The 25,947-nt window shown below is 39.7% G+C and overlaps 1 protein-coding gene across 3 annotated transcripts in view; it reads right to left on the minus strand.

Moving 5' to 3' along the window:
* LIMS1 (LIM zinc finger domain containing 1) overlaps positions 1–25,947 on the minus strand; it is a 217,674-nt gene that overhangs the window by 112,407 nt on the left and 79,320 nt on the right. Inside the window, exon 1 of one of the 3 annotated variants that reach the window (XM_078147358.1) lies at positions 12,286–12,448. The exons of the other annotated variants lie outside the window; for them this stretch is intronic. The gene's annotated coding sequence lies outside the window, so the exon portion shown is untranslated. Of the gene's footprint in view, positions 1–12,285; positions 12,449–25,947 lie in introns of those variants that run through there. 3 annotated transcript variants of the gene reach the window in all.

A 25,947-nucleotide genomic window follows, 5' to 3' on the forward strand; every position in this document is an offset into this window, starting at 1 on the left:
GAAAAGGAGCCGTTCTGGTGTGACTGCAGAAAGGGATATTAAAATATTCCATTAGCCATCCTTAGTCATAGTCATCTGGCACTGCTGTTAATTAGAAGTGAAGAAAAGAAACGAGTTGTCTGGGGTAAAATCTCTACTCATTCAAAACTGAACGCTGAAATAAGTACATAGCACTTGCCTTAAAACTAGGTAAACACATTTAGATGTTCTTTACCAGTTTATTACAGATATTATTTAAAAACAAATTAATTTCATTTTACTCCTTAAAAATTCAAAACCCTTAAAACAATCCATTAGGAATGGGAAAACCATATGGACTAATTCAAATATGCACTAGGCAGGATAATCTTTGGCAGACAGGAGAAACTTAAAATTAAATCATGAGCCAAAGACCACAAAAAAGGACCACCCAAGTTCAGCTCATTTAAATTAAGGTGAGGCTTTTGGTTTTTGTTCTCAAAATGAAATCTCTCTCTCTCTCTCTCTCTCTCTCTCTCTCTCTCTCTCTCTCTCTCTCTCTCTCTCTCTCTCTCTCTCTCTCTCTTTGTGATTTTAATGGTAATAGGGAACTCCCAATAAGATAATTCTCTCTATTAATGCAGGTCAGCCCCTGCTCTAAAATTTATGTTTTTAGAAGCAAGAGAAAGAAATACATAATACTCAATTCACTTGTTCATTTGTTTATCTTGTTAAATAAGAACAAGAGAAATAAAATTTTATTCTATAAGTGTAATAACAGCTGCATTCAAATTCCCAATTGTAACAATTAAGGGATACAAAAGAGGAAAGGAAAAGGCAAACAGAAGGCAAGAGAATCCAATAGGTGAAATAAAAGAAAAAAGGAACACAAACTCATCTCAACAGCTCTTGAGGGTTCAGTTACCATCTTTATGCAGATGACGTCTAGATCTTTAAATCCAGTCCTACTGACCAGAGATGTGATCCAACATCATCAATTGCCTTTTAAACATTCTGAATGGAATATCCTGTGGATATACCTCATGCTCCACTTACATAAAGTGCATTATCAGTCTCCCCCAAATCCACCTCGTCTATTTCTCTATTTCTACAGAAGTTACCATTACCCTCTGTCAACCCCTTCTGCAACCTTGAAGTCATCTTCCACTCTTTACTCTCCTTCATTCCCTATATCTGATTAGTTACCAAGTCTTGTTGATTCTACCTCCAGAACATCTCTTCCATCTGCCTTCTTCTCTCCACTCATACTACCACTACCACTCTAATTCAGGCACTAGTCACATCTCAAGTAGGCTATTGTAACAACCTCAAAATGGGTCTCTGTGGGGGCAGGTAGGTGGCGCAGTGGATACAGCACCAGCCCTGGATTCAGGAGGACCTGAGTTCAAATCCAGCCTCAGAAATATAACACTTATTAGTTGTGTGACCCTGGGCAACCCACTTAACCCCATTGCCTAGCCAAAAAAAGGGGGGGTCTCCCTGTTTCATGTTTCTCCCCTCTTCAATTCACCTCCACTGAGCTCCTAAATTAAGATTCCTAAAGCAGAGGATCTGACAATGTCACACTATTGATCAAGAAGCTAGGGCAAAATACAGACCCATCTATTAGGCATTTAGAGCCCTTCAGATGGTTGACTGAACACCATTCTCCTTCGCACATTCTGTTCCAATCAAACTGGATTACTTTCTGTTCCTCATACACACAATTCTTATTCTATCTCTTGGCTCAGTGCCCTGTGCCTTATTCCTGGAATGCCCTGCCTCCTCACCTCTAACCTTTAAAACCCCTAGTTTCATAGATCAGTCCTGTTAGCACCTTACATATAGAATAAAAGACAAACTCCGGTTTGGCACTTAATGCCCTTTACAACCAGGTTCCTACCTCACTAGACACATTAATCTGATTTCCAGCCAAACTGGCTTTCTTGTTATTCCTCACAAACCACATTCCATCTCCTATTCTCCATGCACTGGAATAGGCAGACCCTAGACATACTTGAAATGCGTTTTCTCTTCATCCTCATCTCTCAGATTTCCTAGTTTTCTTCAAAGCATTTCTTTCAAATGCCAGCTCCTAAAAGAGGCTATTCCCAACTCATGACACTGGTGATTCCTCCTATCTTCAGAAATTACTTTGCATATAACTTGCATGTACTTAGAAATATACATGTTATCTACACTAATAGAATGTAAGCTCCTTGAGGGCAAGAATTGTCTTTTTTTTTCTTTGTTCTCTCCATTGCCTAGCACAGTATTGGGCACATAATAGGCAGGAGGCACTTAAATATTTGCTGGCCCATTCTTTCGAAGCTGGGCTCAAGTGGCATCTCCTATGGGAGACCTTTTCTGATGTCCTGATCTTCAGTTGTTAGGCCTTCCTTCATTCTGAAGTCATGTCATTTCTGTTTATTTTTGGACATGTTGTTTGCATGCTCCCTGAGGGCAGGAAGGATCTCATTTTTATCTTTGTACTCCCAGCAACTCACAAAGTGCACGGCAAACAGCAGGCACTTAATAAATGCTTCACATGTTCCTGTGATCTATCCTAAGCAGCAGCTGGTGCAGTGAACAGAGTGTTGGACCTGGGAGACAGGAAGATCTGAGTTCAGATCCTACTTCAGACAGCAGTTGTATGACTCTGGGCAAATCACTTCACCTCGTATTTGCCACAGTTTCTTCATCTGTGAAATGGGGATAATAATAGCACCTATTAGCTCAGGGCTGTTGTGAAGACATAAAGAGATATTTGTAAAGCACTTTGCAACCTTAAAGCGATATATAAATGTTGCTATTATTTATTGTCATCATTCATTAGCTCTTCAGCAGTGAACTGTTTTTTCACAATTCTTCAAGTTTTCTTAGAGGAGACATCTCTTGAACCAATAATAGTTAGCAATAGCTAACATGTCTATAGTTCTTACTACGTGCCATGTATTGTGTTAAATGCTTTACAACTATTTTTATTTCATTGAATCCTCACAACAACTCTGGGAAGTGCTATTATTATCTCCATTTCACAGATGAGGAAACTAAGGCAAACAGGGGTTAAGTGATTTGCTCGGGGTCACACAGCCAGTAAGTGTCTGAGGCTGAATCTGAACTTAAGTCTTCCTGACTCTATCCACTGTGCCACCTAGCTGCCCCTTAACTAAGAGTATGAATACCTGGGTTCAATTCAATTCACAAAACATTTATTAAGCGCTCACTATGGATCAGGCACCATGCTAAGCACTGGGGAGACAAAAAGTGGCAAAAGACAGTCCCTGCCCTCAAAGTGCTTACAATTTAATGGGGAAAACAAAATGCAAACAAATACACACAATGCAAGCTATATACAGTATAAATAGGAAATAGGAAGGAAAGCACTGGAACTGAGGGGATAGGGTAGTATTCCGTAGAAGCTAGGATTTTAGTTGGGATTTAGAGAAAGCCAGAGAGGTCAACAGTTGGAGAAGAGGAGGCCATTCCAGGCATGGTGAATAGCCAGAGAAAATGCCTGGAGCAAAGAGATGGAGTGTCTTGCTCATGGAACAGCCAGGAGGCCAGGTCACTGGATCAAAGGGTATAATGTTGGGGAATATGGTGTATGAAGTCTGGAAAGGTAGGAGGGGGTTAGGTTATAAAGGGCTTTGAATGCCAAACAGGATATTTTGTGTTTGCTCTTGGAAGCAACAGGAAGCCACTGGAATTTGTTGAGCAGCGTGGTGACATAATCAGACCTGAGTTTTAGGAAAATCACTTTAGTGGCTAAATGGAGGATGGAATGGAGTGGGGAGAGATTTGAGGCAGGCAAATCTACCAACAGGTTATTGGAATAATCTAGGTGTGAGGTCATGAGGCCTGCTTTAGGGTGATGGTAGTATCAGAGGGAAAAAGGGCAGGTATAAGAGAGATATTTACCAAGGTGAAATCAACAGACCTTGAGGACAGCTTGGATATGGGAGGGTGAGATATAGTGAGGAGTCCAGGATGAATTCTAGGTTGTGAGGCTGAGGGACTGTGAGGTAGGCAGTTGCCCTCTATAGTAATAGGGAAGGTGGGAGGGGGAGAAGGCTTACAGGTAAAGATAACTTCAATTTTAGACACAGTAGGTTTCAGATGTCTTCTGGACATCCAATTCAAGATGTCTGAAAGGTAGTTGGAAACGTGAGACAGAGAGGCATGACAAGACAGATGTATTTGAGATTTATCAGCTTAAAGATGGTATTTAAATCCATGCGTGCTGATGAGATCACCAAGTGGAGTTAACAGAGAGAGAGAAGAGGTCCCAGAACAGAAGAATCCTGAAGGAAACCAACTATTAGAGGACATGATCTGGAGGATGATTCAGCAAAAGAAACAGAAGGAGCAATCAGATAGGGAGGAGGAAAACCAAGAGAGAATAATGTCTAGAAAACCTAGAGAGAAGAGAATATCAAGGAGGAGAGAGTGATCAACACTGGCCAAGGCTGCAAAGAGGTGAAGGAGAATGAAGACTGAGAAAAGGCACTGGATTTGGTAAGTAAGAGATCACTAGTAACTTTGGAGAGGGCAGTTTCAGGTTTCAGTCTTAGCTGTTCTGTTCTGCTACCAGTCGGGTGATCCCTGGAAAGTGACAACCTCTCTGTGCTTCATTTTCCTCACCTATAAAACATTTATCTACCTTATCATTCAATCTATAATTATTTATTAAGTGCCCATGATCCAGGCACTGTATGTACCAGATGCCAGAAACAGAAAAGACAAAAATGAGAAGTCTCTGCCTTCAGGGAGCTTCACCTCATAAGCTTGCTGTCAGAACCAAATGGGATAAGAGATTTCAAATCACTTCGGAAAAGAAGCGTCAAATGGCACCCAAATGGGGTAGACTTCATTTATTTCTGGAAGAAACAGGATTAATAAGACACAGCTTTCAAGGTAAAGAGGGATTGGAAAAAATGACTCAAGATACCAAAGGCATATGATCACAGAAACAGCTGGACTGGAAGTCAAACTGAGGCCATCATTTATCATATGTCTCTGACAGCTGGGTTCTGCAAAAATTCCCATATATAGTAGCTGTTCTGTGTCATTTCCTCAAATGCACATTAAGCTTTTCCATCTGAGAAAGACATCAGCCCTTTGGGAAGGAGATAATTCGGCATCTGCTTCCGTATACATTAAAGATAGTGCTATTTCCATATTTAATCCTTTGCAGATTTGCCAATCAAGAGACCAAGACATGTCATTTTCCCCAAATACAGTTCAACATAAAGCAGTCAGCACTCGTTTTCCTGTGTTCTTTACTGACAAAGGGAGATAAAAGCTAAATTAACTTCATGAGCCTCTGCCTCTACAAATAATCCTCTAAGCATAACGTTGGGCCTACTTTTACCACAAAGTATCTTTCAAATTGAAACTTTTCCACTGACTTCCTTTAGCTTTTTATAGACCCCTTCCCTTCACTGGAAGGGATGGACCTTGGAAGTTAGTCCCCTCGTCTTACAGAGGGGGAAATGAAGGCTCAGAAGGAAGTAACTTACTCAGGGTCACATAGTAAAGATCAGAAACAGGGCTTGAACCCTGGTTTCCAAAGCTAGGGCTCTTTTTTTTTTTCTTTCTTGGCTAGGCAATGGTGTTAAGTGACTTTGCCCAGGGTCACACAGCTAGTAAATGCTGTGTGTCTGAGGCCAGATTTGAACTCAGGTCCTCCTGAATCTAGGGCCGGTGCTCTATCCGCTGTGCCACCTAGCTGCCCCTAAGCTAGGGCTCTTTTCACTAATACTTCTTCAACTATTATCTCTCATTTGTCCTCAGAAAAGGTATTGTTGTGTAGTCATTTCAGCTGTGTCCTACTATTTATGACCGTATTTGGGGTTTTCTTGGCAAAGATACTGGAGTGGTTTGCCATTTCCTTCTCCAGCTTATTTTACAGATGAGGAAACTGAGGCAAACAGGGTTAAGTGACTTGCCCAGGGTCACACAACTAGTAAGTATCTGAGGCCAGATTTGAACTCACAAAGATAAATTTTCCAGACTCCAGGCCTAGCATTCTATCCATTGTGCCACCTAGTTGCTCAGAAAAGGTGTACGAAACATATAATTAAAAGGTATTGACAAGGTTTTTCATAGCTACCTTATGGACTGTGAGTAGCTACAATATTAGGAGAAGGGAAGGAGAAAGGAATAGCATTTCTATGAAACCTATTATATACCAGGCATTGTGCTAAAAGCCTGTATAGATAGATCCTCACAACAACCTGAAAGGTAGGTGCTATTATTATCTCTACTTTACAGTTGAGGAAACTGAGGCAAACAGAGCTCACACAGCTAGTGTGCTCAGGGTCACACAACTAGTAAGTGTCTGAAGCCAAATTTGAACTCAGGTCTTCCTGATCCGGGCCCAGCATTCTACCTACTTTGCTACCTAGCTGCAGGGAAAAACATCTTAGGTCAAAGACCTAATACTGTAGTTACTCCAAGTCCTTTATATATAATTATTGTTAAAGCACTTAGGTAGCTCCTCTAAAATTATGGTCTCGCTCCATGAACTACAACCCAGCTCATTACATATGTGGTTGGGGATAGGTAACTGAGGAGAGGTGCTGCAGACCTTCCCTGGAGGATGAGGTCAAACAGGATCAATCCCAAAAGACAGTCTAGTGTATGTAGTGCTGGGTTTAGCCAGAAGATCTGGGTTCAAATTCTAGTTCTGACAATTATATTAGTAGTGTCACCACTGGCAAACTTCTCTGTACTTCAGTTTTCCAATCTGTTAAAATGGGGATAATAATGTTCACACTAAATAGGGATGATAATGCTTACACCAGCCACAACGTTGTGAGAAAAGAGCTTTGCAAACCTTAAACCGTTATGTAAACATATGTGATTATGCCTTTCTTAAACTGGTGACCAAAAATTGTTGTTTAGTGTTTGACTATTAAAACCTGCAGGTTTTTATACTCTCAATAAGTATTCCCAAGACTGACATTAAAATGAGCTTCAATGATCTCATTCTTGGGGTGGGAGGATAAGGGGGCAGAGAAGGAAGCTAGTTTTAGTCACTGCTTCTCCTACCTTTACTCATTTACGCTGACTAGGAAATATCTGATATGTAAATAAAAGATTCAGTTCAATAAATATTTATTTAGCACATTTTTTTGTGCCAGTAATTGTAGTAGACACTGACATACAAAAACAAAAAGGAAAAGTCTCTGCCCCCCAAAATCTACATTTGTCTGCACTGCACAAAGAACAGCATCTATCATGGTGTGTCTATGGGGATCTAATTCCCAGGTCAGACAGAGAGAGACCTCCCTGATCCCCACGATGGCATTCCAGTCTACTCAAAGCAATGTCCTTCCCTGTGCATATCCCATTCCATCTCTATGGCTTTGCTCATAATATTCTCCTTCTTATACAAAATGTCTAGTCAACCCATCTCCCTATCCATCTCTGCCAGGGATAAAGTCTGTGATTTCTGACCTGGTTCTTGAGGCCAAGTTCAAAGCTCCATTTATGCATTTATTCATTGTAACCATTAAGCAGCATCTTCTATATGAAATGCTAGATAACTACAGATAATAGAAAGAGGAGTGGTAGGATAAGGCATGAGACAGGCAGTCAAAGAGAAATGGGGTCAAATCCTAAATCTGATAACTAATTTTCTGTACATTTTTCAGTGTCTTCTTTAGACTCACTTTCCTTATGTGTAAAAAATTAAGGGGTGAAATTAGATAATCGTTAAAGTCCCTGGAAGATCTAACAGACTATAATTCTCTGGTCAATTTCTATTGTCTTATATTATTAGTACATGTTATTTTGTAGTTATTCTCTAATTGGATAGTGTGTGAATGATTTATCTTTTTTTTGGGGGGGAGGGCTAGGTAATGGGGTTAAGTAACTTGCCTAGGGTCACACAGCTAGTAAGTGTTATGTGTCTGAGGCCAAATTTGAACTCAGATCCTCCTGAATCCAGGGCCGGTGCTCTATCCACTGTGCCACCTAGCTGCCCCACTGAATGATTTATCTTTTCCCAATCCAGGACCTGACTTTCTAAAAGCATTTTAGAGCCTAGGACATTGTTGTGTACACAGAAGGTGCTTAATAAATGCTTGCTGAATAAAGACATATTGGCTTAAAGAGCCAAAACAAAATGGAATGTCAGTTACTATCATCATCATTTAATTCATATAGCTAAAGTTTATAAAGTACTCTGTGTGTGTGTGTGTGTGTGTGTATGTGTGTGTGTGTGTGTGTGTGTGTGTGTGTGTGTGTGTGTGTGTGTGTGTATTAGTCAGGTGGCACAGCAGATGAAGTGACTGGCCTGGAGTCACGAGGACTCTTCTTCTGAGTTCAAATCTGGCTTCAGACACTTACTAGCTGTGTGATCCTGGGCTAGTCACTTAACCCTGTTTGCCTCAGTTTCTTCATCTATAAAACAAGCTGAAGGAGGAAATAGTGAACCACTTCAGTATCCTGGCCAAGAAAACTCCAAATGGATTATAAAGAGCTGGACATGACTAAAAGACAAAAACAACAAATAAATGGAGGGCTTTTTTTATTTGGATCTAATGCTCTTTCTACTGTACCACACTGCCTCTGGTAACCATTTCCTAGAGATGGATGGGAAGAAGCAAAACATTTCCTCTGCCAAAATTATCTTAATATAGAATCTTACTTGCTATGGATCTATGATATCATCAGTATGGTTATTCCCTCTACCAATATGGATCCCAACCCATTCATGCCTTCTCATCCTAGCTGATTCTTGTCCAAGACTGTCCAAAAATCCTCTGAAGAAGGATGCTCAACACATTAGAGGCCCTTCTTCTTTTTTCTTTTTTTCTAAATATTTCACCAATGTCAGTGCAAGATTCTGAGATGTCCATCTATTTAACATTTCTAACTGTGGCTATAGGAGAGTCCGTCTCCTTTTTTGGTCCTATAAATGTTCACGATTGCACTAAAAATAGAGGAATTTATATCAACACTTCCAATAATTTCTTAAGGGCCCTTCAAGCTCTAAGATTCATTGGTTCTCTCTCCTCTCCTAGAGCCCTAAAGATGTGACAGAAACATTCCTACCCAAGGTACTGCAAGGCAGGCTGACAGTATTATCATGGACTTTCTTTTTCTCTTTGGAATCTCAGAGCCTCCATTTGCAAAAAGAAGCTCTGCATAAGATACTTCCACATTGGTAACTGGGGGTGGTCAGACAGACTGGATGAGAAAATTGTCTAAGAGAGTAGATGGCATCCAGTTGGTGGGTATCGTGGAGCCATCCGTGGAATGGAGGTAGGAATGAATGACTGCAACAGTGACAGGGTGGGACCAGAAACTTCTGCCTTCCTAGCTTCCCAATTCTCTAACTCTTTACACCAGCATATGAACTGGCAATAACTTTTTATCATCATTTATTAAAGCCAGAGTTCATATTTTAGCCTAAGAGCTTCCAAAGTCTAAATGATTCCATCAGACAGCGATAGAAGTGACATCTCTTCAAATTTACCTTGTAATACTCTAATTCCCAGGAAGCCTTTAGGAATAAATAAATCATGCTTTAACATTAGTAAAAGATCTTCTTGTTGCCCTGAACGATTTACCCCCTTATCATCTCTCTGGAAAATAACAGACAAACATTTCTATTCCTGCATACACAAGAGTTTTTGCTACTGCATAACCTTAACAGGCATTAATTAGTACCTACCCCAGGTCTATAGCTACAGGTATACCTGTATGTAATAAGAATGCTCCTAAAGTTCCCTGAATTGAGAATTTTCTGGATCTTGTAATTTAAACATGAAAAGAAAATTCACATTTATACAGTGCCTTTAAGATTTACAAAATGCTTTCTTCATAATAATAAGAAGCAGGTGGTGAAACTACCATTATTCCTGCTTTACAAAAGAGGAAATTTAGGTTCAGAAAAGTGAATTAATTTGTCCAGGGTCAAAGCTGGGCTCTGAATCCAAGACTCTTCTAACTCTAAGCCTGACACTCTCTCTATTGCTTTGCTGCCTTGCAGTGAATCATCTTATGAGGCATAGAATACTTCTGAAATGCAAATAGAAACCTTAGAATATCTCAAGAGTTGGAAGGGACTTAGGAAGTTAATCAGTCCAACCCATATCTGGATAGGAATCTTTCTGACAATGTACATGACAAGTAATTGTTCAGTCTCTCTGCCTAAAGACTTCCAGTAACGGGAATGCACTACTTCCCGAGGCAGGCAGCCTATACCACTTCTGGACAGCTCTAATCATTGGAAAGTTTTTTTCCAGCAGAAATTTACTGCTTGGCAATTTCATCTGCTACTCCTTCCTAGATTCTGCTATCTAAGGTGGAGTAGAACGAATCTATTCTCCCTTTCACAGCCTTTAAAATACCTGAGGACAACTGAATGGGATGTCCCAGTGAAGACTCCTCAGTGTAATTAAGGTTTGGGATAAGGCTGAGTGGGATAAGGGCTCCTGTGAAGACTTCTTAGAAGAATAAATAGAAATTGTCTTAGACCCAAGGCAGGCATAGCAGCCCAACAGGCCTAAGTTTAGGTTTACTAGAAATCACCTAAGTTACGGGAGTCCAGTCCCAAGTACCCCCCCCCCTTTTAGACCATTGTTATATCAATAGTTAAAGTTTGCCAAGCCTGAAACTCCTGAAGAACCCCCCCCCCCATCTTGTTGTACCTGTTGCTATATTTTTGGTCATGGTGACCTGGCTATACAGTACAGTGTCTAGCTTGACTGCACATCTTTAATTGCTTCTTTGGTATTACTTCAGCAAACTAAGGGGCTAAATACAGGCATGTACATTGTTCTTTTGGTTTTGTTTTCTGTTTCCATAGATTGTAAGCCAAAACACTGGCCAGTTGGTGGGAGGGGGGATTTACCTGTTAGGGCTATTTAATCTAGTTCTTAGCTCCTGTACTCTGTCTCCCCTCATCAGAGCATACTGGTGGAGGGACACCCGAATCTCAAGATTTGAAATAATAAATTAACTTTCTGTTTCTCCTTGGATACCTCTGTGTTTTTTTTTTATTTGAGTGGCATCCCACACACAACTATCATGTTTTCCCTACATATTCTCTTCTCCCTCGATTTTTTTTGAGGGATCCTCATAAGACATGGATTCTAGCCCCAATCATTATCCAAACTGCATTTTGTCAGTGTTCCTAAAATGCAGTGCCCAGAATTTAACAATCCAGATGCAGTACAACAGGACAAAATGCAATGGGACTATTACCTACCTTGTTCTGGGCACCATGCCCTTATTTAATTAAGTCTAAGATTTGGTTAGCTTTTTTGCAGCTGCCATAACATAATGCCGACTCTTATTGCTCATAAAATGCCTAGCCAGATCCCTTCAATGTGAATGGTTGTCTATCCATGCATCCTCAACTTGTAATTGTATAATTGACTTTTAAAAACCAAACTGAAGGCCATTATTTTTTTCCCTTATTAAATTTCACCTTGTTAGATTGGGCAGCTGGGGGGCACAGTGGATAAAGTGCTGGGCCTGAAGTCAGGAAGACTCCTCTTCTTAAGTTCAAATCTGGTCTTAGACACTTACTAGCTGTGAGATATAACTCTACTTGCCTCAGTTTCCTTGTTTGTAAAATGAGCTGGAGAAATAAATGGCAAACCACACCAGTACCTCTGCCAAGAAAACTCCAAATGAGGTCATCGGATATGACTGAACAACAACAACAGATCTGGACTTATCTAATTTACTGATTTGGGGAGGATCTTACCTTTGTTATCCAGCTCATAACCTCAACACATACACTACCCCTCCTAGCTTTGCATATTCCCAACCAGCATTTTACAAGTTAGGGAAAGACACAAGATAACAGTGTGACAAATCTAGGACACCCAAAAAGATCTCAATTGATAATAGTTACTTTCCTCAAGGCACATTACACATAAACAATGTTTGCTCATGGCATATTAGGATGGTCACAGGACATTCTGTATTCTATGATTAATATTTCTTCTGGCAAAACAAAAAAAAGTACAAGGTTTCAAAATTTCCTACCTTCAAACTAGCACAGGACAAAATAGTTTTTACATGTTTAATATATAAAAGCACATATAAAAGGTTAGAATGGGAGCTATCATTCTCTAAACTAGCATATAAATGACTCTGAGAATAACCATTTAAAGAAACACAAAGAATCCTAGTCAAATCCAGTTTAGACTCTTCTACAATTTAATTCAGAGACATTAAGTGCCCATACCACAATTCTTTAGGCATTACTTTCTTTTCTCAAACTTTACATATTTTCAAAAATTCCTAAGCACTTGGTATCATTCCTATATCATCTAATTCCCATTTCAAATACTTTACCTAATTTGCTTCCCCTTCTCCCTTCTACAGATCCAGCAGAGAACCTCCTTTTCAGCAAGTCTATTCTTTTTTAAATTCAATTATCAGAACCTTTTGAAGTCAATTTTGTACTTCAGTGAGTTATCTTTAAAAGCTATTTCCTCTAAACTGCATAGTACTTCCTCCTCTCAGCCGTGTATCTGTAGCCTTCAACTATATTTAAACCAATGAAACCAAGTTGGGTTTTCTCCCTCACATTCAGAGACATGTGACATGGTGTGTTGCATGATAACCCTACACTTCTGAAGGAACATGACAACACCCTAAAATGTTGTCATAGCTCATATCCTGTTGTGCTATTACTGGAGTTCCATTAACAGGAGAAGAAATTCAGCCACAAACTAATCAATTATGAACAGGCATGTCCATATCTCATAAATGAGTGCTAACCTGTTAGAATCCACAAAGGTATGCATCTTCTCCTTCCTTCAAAATGGCCACATGTTACTTTACTGAGACAAAATATGAGATAAAAATAATGCCAAAATTCACTTGGAGGAAGAAAAAAAATCTAGAATTTCAAGGGAAAAAAGAATGGAGGGTGTAGCATTTCTATACCTCAAGTTATATTATAAAGCTGTAATCATCAACACTATTTAATATTAGTTTAAAAATAGAAAGGTAGAGGGCAGCTAGGTTGTGCAGTGGACAGAGCACCGGCCCTGAAGTCAGGAGGACCTGAGTTCAAATCCAGCCTCAGACCAAACACTTGGCACTTATTAGCTTTGTGACCTTGGGCAAGTTACTTATCCCCAATTGCCTTAAAACAAAAAAAAAAAAATAGAAAGGGAGATCAGTTTAAAAAGTGTGTGTGTGTGGGGGGGGTTAGATGAGATTGGCCCAGAATCAATCCAGTATTTGATACACTAGAAAACAAACTATTTGTCAGATATTTATTAGGTACCTTTCATTAGGGAGACAATGGGCATAACTGACTGTATGTGTCAATAAATAGTCAATGTACGAGTTGGTTTTTCTGAACTATTTCTTTTTCTTTTCTTTTCTTTTTTTTTTTTTGGTGAGGCAATTGGGGTTAAGTGACTTGCCTAGGGTCACACAGCTAGTGTCAAGTGCCTGAAGCCAGATTTGAACTCAGGTCCTCCTGATTCCAGGGCCAGTGCTCTATCCACTGTGCTACCTATCTGCCTCTTTTTTTAGTCTTGTTATAAAGGGGAGGTTACTTGAATGGGGGAAGGGAGAGGGACATTCAGAAATGAATGTGATATACAAGAAAAGGCATCAGTAAAAAGCGGGAAAAGGTTACAGGGCTTTTCGTGGTAGCAAAGAACTAGAAACAAGGTGGAGAGTAGCAGGACAAACTGCTAGTTTATAAGTGTATAAATATAAAGGAATGATATTTGCAGGAAACACCAATGAGGAATTCAGAGAACATGGAAGACACATAAGAACTTTATCAGAGCAAAGTAAACATAACCAAAACAACAATATATACAATGACTACATAAAAGGAAGCCAAAATCTGAGTAACTGTAATGAACAATCTCGGTTCTGGAAAACAGAAAATGAAATCTACCTCTTTCTTCTTGGTACAGAGGTGGGAAACTACAGGTGCAGTAGACTGCATACATTCTTACATATGGTCCCTGTGTTGGTTGGTTTTGCTTAACTTTTTGTTATGAGGGAGTGTTTACTGCAGAAAGGAAAAGAAATGAATGATACAAAACAAAAGGCTTTAATAAAACTTTTTTAAAAGGCTTCAGAGAACATACTTTATATGTTCTATCCAATGAGTCTCTTATGAGACACTTAGCGTTTCTTTCTTGAGTGTCCATAAGTTTCATGAATAAATTAATGATAGAGCATTTATCAAGTACTTCCTATGTGCCAGGCATCGTGCCAAACACTGGGAACACAATGGAAGAAATCAAGACAGAGACTAGAGGAAGATAACACAAAGTAGAGCTAGAAGAGGGACTGCGTGTGGCAGCATCCTCTGGAAAAGGCCAAAAAGTGACACGGAGCCCTCATTAAAACAGGTCAAGATAAACAGGCAAGATAAGGCAAGAAAGAGCTTGCCTATAAGAGAATCTGCCCTGTGTGTGGCGGGGGAGCAGTTAGGTCTTTACACATTTGTTTATTAAATGCCTGGTAAATCACTTTCAAACATGCCAACATAATGCTGTCCAGCTTTATTAAAACAGTCCAGGTTCAGCTAAGACACTAGTCTCTGTCTCATTTAGCAGTGTGAACTTAATGTTCCAAAACCGTTCCATTCTCCCCTTACATATACTTGACAGATACCATGAAAGAGAAAAATGAAGCCAATTCTTCCAGGGACCCTTGCTCAAGAACGATTTAGTCATGCCTGAATAGGAAGGCCTCCTGGGACTCTTCAATGCCAAATTTCCACTGAAAAGATCAAGGATTCTTTGGTTAAGACCACAAGAAAACCTCATAAGCAATTAATTCAGCCCTCCCTGTAAAGGCAGACTCCTTTGCTCTGTTTCACTTTTGAATATAAGAGGAGCATTCTGTAATATTTCTTGGTCTTGCAGTAGTATTTCTTGTCATTCGATTTCATTTTATTTTCAAGTCCACATTCTCTCTCTCCCAAGTCCTGTGACCCCATATCCCTCATAGAAAAAGCAATAGAAACAAAAGGTACACATATAGTCAAACAAAACAAATTCCCAGCCCTAGGAAATTGTGCCTGGCCATTGTGTCGGTCAGAGTTGCCAAGTCTTTCAAAGCTGCTCTTAGAGAAATATTTTTAAGGGTAATCACTACATCACTTAAAGATCACAGCATGTTATAACTGGAAGCAATCATCTAGTTCAACCTATTTTGTTTCACAGATTGGGAAGCCTAGAGAAGGAAAATGAATGGGTCAGTGTCACACAGGTAGGTAGGTAATGGGAAAAGAGCAACTAGAACCCACTATTCTAGACTTCCTATAGGGTGTTACTTGCAGTGAATGATGTTACCATTTAGAAAATTTTTGCTACACCTGAGATATGTTTTCCCCCAGGTTCATCTTCACCTTCCTTTTTCAAGCAGTTCTCTAAGCTATTGACTCTTTTTTCATAATTCTCTTGCATCACTCTCATTTTTCCTCATTTTTAGTTCTACCTCTCTTTTATGATTTTTAAGCTCCTTTTTGAGCCCTTCCTTGAGTTATTTTTGGGCTTGAGACCACTTCCCATTTTTCTTTGGGATTTTGCCCACAGGTGTTTTGACACTGTTACACTCTTCTAAGTTTGTGTCTTGGTCTTCCCTGTCATCATAATAACTTTCTATGGTAAGATTCTTTTTTTGTTTGTTTGGTTTTTGCTTATTTTTTTTCTTGGTCTCTTTTTCCTTTTACATTCAAGCTCTGCAACCGGGTTAGAAGGGGCACTGTCTCTGGCTTTGTGCCATGGCTGCAGGCCCTGGCTGTTTACCTGATGTTGTGCTGATGTTGCCCTGAGGTACCTGGGGGACCCTCCTGTCTGGTGCTGTGCTGAGGAGGTGGGGTGGGGGGGTAGCTGGTGCTGCTGGAGGCTGTAGGGGTCTGGTCAGTTACTTGGTGTTGAGCCGGGGTCCTAGTGCTGGTGTCTGGCGTGTGCTGAGGGCCAGTGGGGTGTTTCTGCATTTCCCTGGGACTATACTGAAGCGTGTGGAGCTCTGCCCTACTTTCTTGTCATGCCGCAGGATTCTACACTCTGAGAACCCAGTACTCAGAGCTGGAGTCTGCTGGTTCCCCTGACTAGGATAAGGCACATGGGGGGTCCTGATGTTGGCATTTGCTTGCTCCACTGATGGGGGCTCAGGATCTCCCACTGGTTTGCTGAGGTGGGGCTTGTTGCTGGCTTACTGGGACATTTTCTGTCCTGGACTGCACTCCCCTTTTACCTGAGTGAGAGGGGCCTTTCTTGCCAATCTTCCAAGTTTCATAGACTAAGAGATTATTTCACTCCATCTTTTTACTGGTTCTGCTGTTCCAGGATTTGATTCGGAGTGCTACTTTATGATTGGAGGTGAACATGGCAGCATTAACAACAATTTACCACACATTCTGCCATCTTGGCTCCCGAAAGTCAAATCTCTCAGCTTTACCTTGCGAGATACCATTTCTCACTAATGTACGTGGGGAAAAGTGATTCCATTTCCCACTGGAAGAGACTGGGCACACACCTAGATTCTATATTATTTTAGTCATTTCTGCAGCTAAGCTATTTGTTCCAGAATCTCACAAATTATTTTGAATTTTACAAGATCAAGAAATATATGAGCAAACCAAGTTAGTGCTAAGAGGGACAGGAACAGAGAAAGGAAGGGTGCTTCCACTGGTACAGGGAAATCTCACGAGGAAAATCCCTCTACAAATGCAAGTCAGTACCTTCTCTACAACTTACATTCTTTTTTTTTTAATAAATCTGTTTATTTTTAGTTTTCAACATTCCCTTCCATAAGCTTTTGAGTTTTAAATTTTCTCCCCCTCCCCAAGACAACATGCAATCTGATATAGGCTCTACATATACATCTATATTAAACATATTTTCACATTAGTCATGTACAACTTACATTCTTCAAGAGTTGTCTAAGAGAACTGAAAGTTAAATGACAGCCAGGACGTGCATAAGAAAAGGGATCTTCAACACCCCCAAAATCCCAAGTGCTACAGAAAGTGACTTTAAAAGCTACTCCAGCATCCTAGAACTCTGGGAACAATCAACACTTCAAAGATCATCCAGATGAATACTATTTGGGCATTTAACATCTGTATGTTAAATATCCTATTGGGCAAATCACTTAACTTTCATGGACTGAAACTTCATGTACCTCATCTATAGGATAAGGGAGTTGGAGAAAGTGAAGCATATCCCTCCCTAACTCAAATCCAATTCAATTGCAAGTTATGTCATCATCTCCCTGATGTCATGGTCCTCTTCGAAAACGAAGGACAAACCACAGAAAGGAGTTGGACAAATATTTCTGTCTTTTCCATCTTTAAATGTATTCTCCTATAACTTTACCTTAAAACCTTTATTATATATATATATATATATATATATATATATATATATATATATATATATATATGTATGCATGTATATATACATACATATACACACAATAGATATATACACTCTGTGTGTGTGTGTGTGTGGTCATTTAGTCATGTCTCACTCTTTGTGACCTCATTTGAGGTTTTCTTGGCCAAGATCCTGGAATGGTCTGCCATTCCTTCTCTAGCTCATTTTACAGATAAGAAACTGAGGCGAACAGGGTAAAGTGACTTATCCAGGATCACACAGCTAGGAAATGTCTAAAGCCTCATTTGAACTCAGGTCTTCCTGACTCTAGGGCTGGTACTCTATCCACTGCGCCACCTAGCTGTCCCATTTTATTTTATAGACAAGGAAACTGGTCTTGAAGAAGAAAAGTGACAGCATTAGTAGCAGAGCCAGGGTTAGAACTTGGGTCTTCTGGATTTTTTTCTACATCATAGAACATGTGGTAGAACATTAAAACTGGGCGTAAGGAGGCCTAGATTCTACTTCTGATCATCACTAACTGTATGACCTTGGATGAGTCACTTTACTTGTTTGGGCCCCAATTTTACCCACAGAATTAGGGGATAAGGGCAGATGACATAATTTGGAGGACTCCTTCCAGCTCTAACATTTTATGAGAATAACAACTAGACTGGAACATAATTATCATCTGCAAAAAAACAGACCACACATGCTTCTCTTTCATTTCATTCTAAAATCCAGCTACAAGGGAATGGTTTAGATTTCTCACATAATATTCAAACCACCTAAAGAAGAATCGAAAATTTGATGTGTATGTGTTTTTGAACTCAAGGGTATGTGTGCATGTGTGTGTGTGTGTGTGTGTGTGTGTGTGTGTGTGTGTGTGTGTGTTCTCTCTTTTGGAAGGGGGATGCAGAGCAATACAAGCAGGGAAGAAAGCAGAGGTAAGGACTTATAGAAGGAAGCTGGAGCTAAAAAGCTATGTGTGGGAGAGCTGCAGGCTCTCTGGGGGACAGCCCTAGGCTCCATAGAGATTCATAAACAGTTGGCAGGCAGACAGTCTCTTTCCTTCCAGGAAGAAACAAAGCAGAGCTGCAACATTCCAAGTGGCAGCCTCCAGGATTTGGAATTCTCTCTCGAGGAAAGTTTCTGAAATTGTTCCTTTAGCTAAAATCTCAATAAGTGGGTAGGTCACATGAAGGGAGAATCTACAGTGCAAAAAAGTATGGGTTCTCCTAAAAAACCTTACTGCCATGGGAAGACTTAGGGCAGCTAGATGGCACAGGGGATAGAATGCCAACCCTGGAGTCAGGCAGACCTGAGTTCAGATCCAAACTCAGACATTTATTAGCAGTGTGAACCTGGGCAATCACAGAGCCCTGTCTGCCTCAGTTTCCTCAACTATAAAATGATCTGGAGAAGGAAATGGCAAACCATTCCAGTATCTCTGCCAAGAAAACTCCAAATGAGGTCACAAAGAGTTGGACACGACTGAAACAACTGAATAACAACAACATGGAAAGACATATAAACTAATGCTGAGCAAAAGAATCAGGACCAGGAAAACAACACACAGTGACTACAACAAGGTAAATGGGAACAACAACAAAAATAAACAGGAAACTGAAGACTGTGCAATTATAATGACCAAAATTGACCCTGGTCTTAAGAAGCGATGAGAAAATGTATTTCTCTCTTCCTACTAAGGGAGTAGGGCATGCGAAATGATGTATAAATACTGTCTGGTTGATGGTTAATTTTTGCTAACCTGCTTTATCCTCCTCTTTCTCTTTTATTTTTTGTTACAAGGGAAGGCTTTCTTGGTAGGAGTATATGTGTGTGTGTTGGGGGAGGTATATACTTGGAAATGAAGGTAATGTAAACACAAAACATATGAATGCATTTAAAATAAAAAAATCTACTCCTGAAAGCCAAAAAGCTCTTCAGAGATCTTTTGATAATAAGGAATGGATATTTTCTTCCTTTATTCCAGCAGATGGAACCAGAGATCTGTTAAGCTCCTTCTACTGCTATACATATATACACACATTTCCAAGATAGGTTTTAAAGGCTTTGGAAAGAAGCCAACCTTTTTTACCTACAAATTTCAGTGCCATTTTTTTTCTTTACAAGAAAAAGTATCCCACAAACACAAATAAATCATATTAAATATTTTCATACACAGCTATCTAAATGGATATATATCCATTACTTCTAAGTTTTCTGATTTCATTTATACATGGACATCTCTCTCTCTCTTAGATCCTTTCTTAATCTGAATTAATTTCTTCTCCCTTTGAAACTGTTCCCTGAAATCAGTCACATTCATTCAATTTCACCATCCCCAATATGTAATACATCTTATTGCTATGAAACACAATCTCCAAAAATGGGTGGATTTTGTATGGGCTTCTAGGTGGTAGGCCTGGAGTCAGGAAGACTCTCCGTTCAAAAGCAGGCTCAGACACTTACTAATTGTGTGACCATGGGCAAGTCACTTAAGCTCTGCCTGTCTTGGTTTCCTCAACTGTAGAGTAAGGATAACAATAGTATCTTCCTCCAAGGTTTTCATGAGGGTCAAATGGGATAATAATTGTAAAGAGCTTAACACATTGCCTGGCACATAGTCAGTGCTATATAAATGTTAGCTATTACTACTACTTCTGCGTCTGCTACCAGCACCACCACCACCACCACCACCTCCCACCTACCTACCTACCTAAACTTGTTTTCCCTCACCCTGATACACCTCCTTTTCTTTCTCTTTTTCAATAGTGCTTACAGGCCAATACCTTTAAAAATGTCACTCTCTAGTCTTCAAATAGTTCAACGTCATTTCTTACTTGCCCCATATCTAAAACAAGTATCTTTCCATTTCACTTAGGAGAGCATTCTTTCCAACCATATCTAAGATTCTGATCCTTTGATTATTACTACTTTTGCTTATACTCTACTTGCTTTACCAAATTTAAAACAGTGCAAAATAGAATAAAGGATAAAACAAATGAAGACCACAGGGGAGGAGGGGTGGGAGTTAAGAGATATTTGAGATAAATTAATTACTACTGTTGGGTGCTAAATTTGGCTCCAAGTTTCTTGGCTGCTACAGTATAAAAGGAAATGAATTGGTTACATAGTATTCATTGTCTGATAGAGAATGTCCACATTCATAAGCACAATTTTTTCCTGGAAATGAAACACAGTGGGATTTATCACATGGGTCCTTGCATAAAATATCCTGGGTAATGCAGCAGATAACATCTTCAACTATGGCTTTTTAAAAGGCACGGAAATATTACTCAAATGGACAGTTCTCGTTATTGATTCTCTAAAAATATTGAGGGCATAACATTAAACATAAGTCAGTGAAGGCATTTCCGGGAGAGAAGTGGGAATGGAGAGAGGATGGAGGGGGGACTGCCAGGCATCTTTTGCACTGGCTATCACATGGATGAGTCGATGATCTCCTCGGCACTACAGTCTCTCACTTGAGATCCAAAATGTCTGTCATTTTCCTCTATTCTTCCATCTTCTGAACTTGCCTATTATACTACCCTCCCAGTCACCCAGGCTCACAAGTGAGGCGTCTCAATCCCCTATAACCAATCTGTTGCCACATCCTGTCATTTCTACTCTTGTAACATCTCTTGTATGTGTGTTCTTTCCTCTGACACGGCCACCACCTTAATGCAGGCCCTCTTTGCCTCATCCTTGGACTACTGCACAGCCTGCGGTTAGGTGGTCTCACTGCCTCATCTGTTCTCATTCCCATCCATATTCCACTCAGGGGCCAAAATAACATTCCTAAAGCACAGGTATGACCACGTCAACTTCGACTCAATAAACTCCAGTGCTCCCTATTACCTCCAGGATAAATATAAAATATAAAATTCTGTTTGGCTTTTACAGCCCTTCACAAACTAGACCCTTCCTACTTTCCCCATCTTTTTACATTTTATTCTACTCTACCTACTCTACAGGGGCATCTAGGTGGCACAGTGCATGGAGCACCAGACCTCGAGTCAGGAAGACTCATCTACCTAAGTTCAAATCTGGCCTTAGACCCTGGTCAAGGCATTGAACCCTGTTTGTCTCAGTTTCCTCATCTGTAAAATAAGCTGGAGAAGGAAATGGCAAACTACCGCAGGTATCTTTGCCAAGAAAACTCCAAATGGGGTCACAAAGAGTCAGACAGGACTGAACAACAAGTAAAATGCCTGAACAACAACAGTGTACTCTACCATCCAGCACTGACCTTGCTATTCCTCACAAAGGACACTCCCGGGGCAGGCAGGTGGATAGAGCACCAGCCTTGGAGTCAGGATGACCTGAGTTCAAATCTAGCCTCAGACACTTGATACTTACTAGCTGTGTGACCCTGGACAAGTCACTTAACCCCAACTGCCTCATTAAAAAAACAAACAAACAAATAAACAAAAAAGGACACTCCACTCTTCTACTCTGTGCCTCTGGTAGTCTCCCATGCTTTTCCCATTCTCCCCCTCTTGGCTTCTCTGGCTTCCTTCATAACTGCTCAAATCTCACTTTCTGTAAGAAGTCTTTCCTGGTCTCTTCCTTCCACCTCCACTCCTTCATTCTAATGCCTCCAATATAAATTTATTTATCTTGTTCTCACACAGCTCTTTGCATGTTTTCTCTTCCATTAGACATTGATCTGCTTGAGGTCAGAAACTGTTTTTTACCTTTTTTTGTACCTCAGGGCTTTGCAGAGTGCCTGGCATATAGTAAGGGCTTGATAAATGCCAGTTGACTTATTGCTGACCTCTGTGGTAGATTCTCTAAATAAAATACCTTCAGAAACCACGTTTCCTCTATGGCTGGATAAAAAAGCCTCTTCATTTTCTGAGTGCCATACTCACCATCTCCTCTCATCTCTGCTTTGGTTTCCAATAACAGACTACATTTTTCACAAGTGTCAACGTCTTTACATTCTTTTCTGCCATGTTCCATAACCAAAACAACTCTCCTTATCGATGCTTGCCAAGTCATCACCTCTGAAAGCTACCTAAAATTTCATGGCCTAAAAGAAACTAAAATCAAAACAACCACTTACTATAGCTATCAACACGTCTTGGCTTGTGAACTCTTTCTATGCCTTCCTCAGACTAAAGTCTGTAGGGCTTTGTTTTTTTGGCAGCCCATACTCTAAAGAGGCAGCAAATGCCAAAGTCTTAAAGAGAGAGAAGGGGAAAAAAAACCAAATCCTTTTCTTAAGTTAATATTCTAGACCACTATCATAATCTTGGAATTAAAAAAAATAAAACAATATTATATTGCACAGAATTCCCTCAAATGCAGCAACCCAATTGCTCAAATGCCTCTATTTAATTTATAGCCAGCTTCTTATCGCTCATGCTAATTACAAAATAGAAGAGCAGAATGAATACTTTGAAACAGTAGATAAATAAAAGTTATTCATATTTGGTTGTGGGGCATTTTCTTAAGACTCGTGCCCACATTCAAGTAGCTCTAATATTCTGGGACTTCACAGTACTTTGAACTAGTTGCTAAGTTTAAATCCTGGATCATCAAGCAAAAATTTCATAAAGGCCCCTTTATCACTTGTCATCTATATAATAAACAGATTTGTGATCCCTTATTCCATGGTACTTATGCTCTTATTAAGAGAATCTCATTTGGTAAAAGCCTGCCTCTTGAAAGCAGAATTTCTTTGCCCTCCACTGTCTTTTACACCTGGCTCCTCTTCTACATTAGAAACATATTTTAACTTTCAACAAGGAAAATAATTTATCTTTAAGTGATTCCTACCAGTCAGGGAAGGAAAGGATATTGAAGGGGTAATGGGTATAAGAATACCATGCTTTCATTTCCTTTCCTCCCATACTCGGCAGTTGCCTGCCCTGAGATTTAATCTAGTCAGGACCAGAGAAGAAGCCTTCTGAATTGCATACCCTTGGCCCTGGTACTCAGCATGAATCATATCTCTCCTCCTCATCTTCTTGCCCTGACTTTGTTAATTTTGTGCAGAACACTATAATTCCCAGAGCAACAGTTGTTCTGTACTTAATCAGCCCTGAGAAACACCATGTGAACATATAAAATGAGATTCTGAATGAAAAAAAAAAATCGACTCATTACTATGTGCCAGGCATAGTGCTAAGCACTAGGAATGTAACAACAGGCAAGACCGTACATTTACAGTCTAATCAGGAAAGACAACACCTCTAAGGCAGTGGGGGGAGGGGGGGTGTATAAGAACTCAAAGGGAGCAAGGACTGAAATCACTGGGCAAATGACTGACGAACATGTGCTTTCCAGGAACTTTAGTACCGATGAGATTATTTTTCTCAGAGCTGGGGGGGGATTAAGAAGAAAGACAAACAGGATGGCTGGAATGATACTGAGAGGAAATAAGGGACCCCGGGGATAACATTAACTTCCAAGGGGTTGGACAACCCTTACTTTCCCTAAGCATCCCAAAATTGCATTGTATCATAGATTTAAGAGCGAGGAAGGACATCAGAGGTCATCTTACTCAACTCTTTCACTTCACAGGTGAAGACATTAAGAGACTTGCTCAAGTTCATCCAAGTAGAAAATAACAGAGCTAGTGTTAGTCAGAACCGAGGACATTTGCTCTCCAAATCACTTAATTATGATTTCTAATTAATAAAAGTAAATGCTTATTTTGCAGTGTCCCCCCCCCTTTTTTGCCCCATTTGAAAAGCAATTGACTAGTCATGTAGAAACCTGCTTTTGCCACAGTCTCTGTGACCCTGGCTATCTCATTTAACTTCTAAGAATTGGCCTAGATCAGGGGTGGGGAACCTGTGGCCCTCTAGGCCCTCAAGTGCGGCCCTTTGACTGAATCCAAACATGTGGCCTCAAGGCCAAAGGTTCCTCACCCCTGTGACCTGTAATCGTTGAAAGAAGGCCCTGAAAAATGGAGATAAAGAAATCAGTGAATGAGGTAGGACGGAAGCTCTAGCAGAGGCAGTTAGGTGACCCAATGGATAGAATGTTGAATTTTGAGTTAGGAATACCTGAATTCAAATCCTGTCTCCCATACTTACTAGCTGTGGGAACATGTCACTTAATCATTTCTCTCTGCCTTAGTTTCCTATCTGTAAAATAGGGTTAATAATACAATTTACCTCCCAAGGTTACTGTGAAAATCAAATGAGGGAACACGTGGAAAGTGCTTTAAACCTTCAAAGAGATATATAAGTAATAACACTATCATCATCATCATCATCATCATCATCATCATCATCATCATCATCATCATCATCTTGAATAACCAGGGAGTAGGATCAAGGGCAGAGAGAGCCACAGTGGCTTACCCATATACCAGCTGTTTTATGTTCAGCTGTTTCTACGTTGCTTATAAATGGAATAACAACCAAGAAATCTACTAATACAAGGCAATCTAATACATTATAAATATATAGATAATTCATTATTTAAATACACTGTATCACAATGTTAATTAAGATCAAAACAATTAGAACATTATCTAAAATCTTGGCATTCTGTGCACAGAATTTTGCCCCGAATCAGAAGCCTCTGCAACAATAGGGTTGGACCAAACGATCTCAAGTTGCTTCTCAATCTAGTATTCTATACATGCTCAGCATGAAGTTGCTTATAATTCAGCAAATATTAAGCATTCACTGTGGACAAGGCACAATGCTAGGTACTAGAGACAGGAAGAAGAAAACAAAATTGTATCTGCCTTAAAAAAGCTTACATTCTACTGGAAGGATCCTGTATATATACAGTTAAGTGAATACAAGGTAATTTTATCAGGAAGAGTACAGTAAGTATTGAAGACTAAAATACGTGGGTCTGAACTTCAATTTAAGACTAAATCTATTCCTGGGAACAAAGGAAAGGCTATCCCTCCAAACATAATTTTGGGGTAGGCCAGAAGTTATTTCCTTAGAAATAGTTCCCTTATGCATATATGGGAACTAATCTGAAAAACTGTTTACATTCCTGGAAATCAAATAAACACTGTCAATATTTCCTACAGCTGAACTGCTTTTGAGTTCAGTGAAAGCATTAACTCTTTTGTTAAATACTCTAAGGAATGGAATATGTCAAATGCGCAAGAATTTACATAGCAACACCAACTTACCGAAATATTTCAAAATAAATTTTTCCATAAAAAGGTTACATTTAAATAGAGTAAAACAAAAGAGTATTACTCAGAACATGAAATCGTGATTAATCAAACAAGTGATTAACATATCCAGATGCAAAGGATAAGCTCAGTAAAAACAGCTTAATTTAAAGGGGAAACATGAGTCACATTTTGAAACTGTGTCCAGTTGAAGATTTTACTATATAACTCCATTAAAAGACTCAAATATATACATTTTTACTATAGCATGCAAAAGGTTTTTTTGGGAGTGAGATAAGAAGCAAGAGAGAAAATAAGAGGTTTTTAATCCAATTCTTACTCCCCAAACTAGATTTCTTTAACAGATTGAGGTGGTTTTTGTTTTTAAAAAGCTTTCAGTTGGGACTCCCAATAAAAGAGTACATGCAAGTAGTTGCTTTTTTTTTCTTTTTTCTTTTTTTTAAGGCAATTGGGGTCAAGTGACTTGCTCAGGATCTGTGTGATCCTGAGTGTCAAGTATGTGGTTTGAGGCCACAT

Source organism: Phascolarctos cinereus, unplaced genomic scaffold, assembly GCF_003287225.1.
Source record: "Phascolarctos cinereus isolate Bilbo 61053 unplaced genomic scaffold, phaCin_HiC Scaffold_7;HRSCAF=346, whole genome shotgun sequence".
In the NCBI taxonomy this organism is placed as follows: Eukaryota; Metazoa; Chordata; class Mammalia; order Diprotodontia; family Phascolarctidae; genus Phascolarctos; species Phascolarctos cinereus.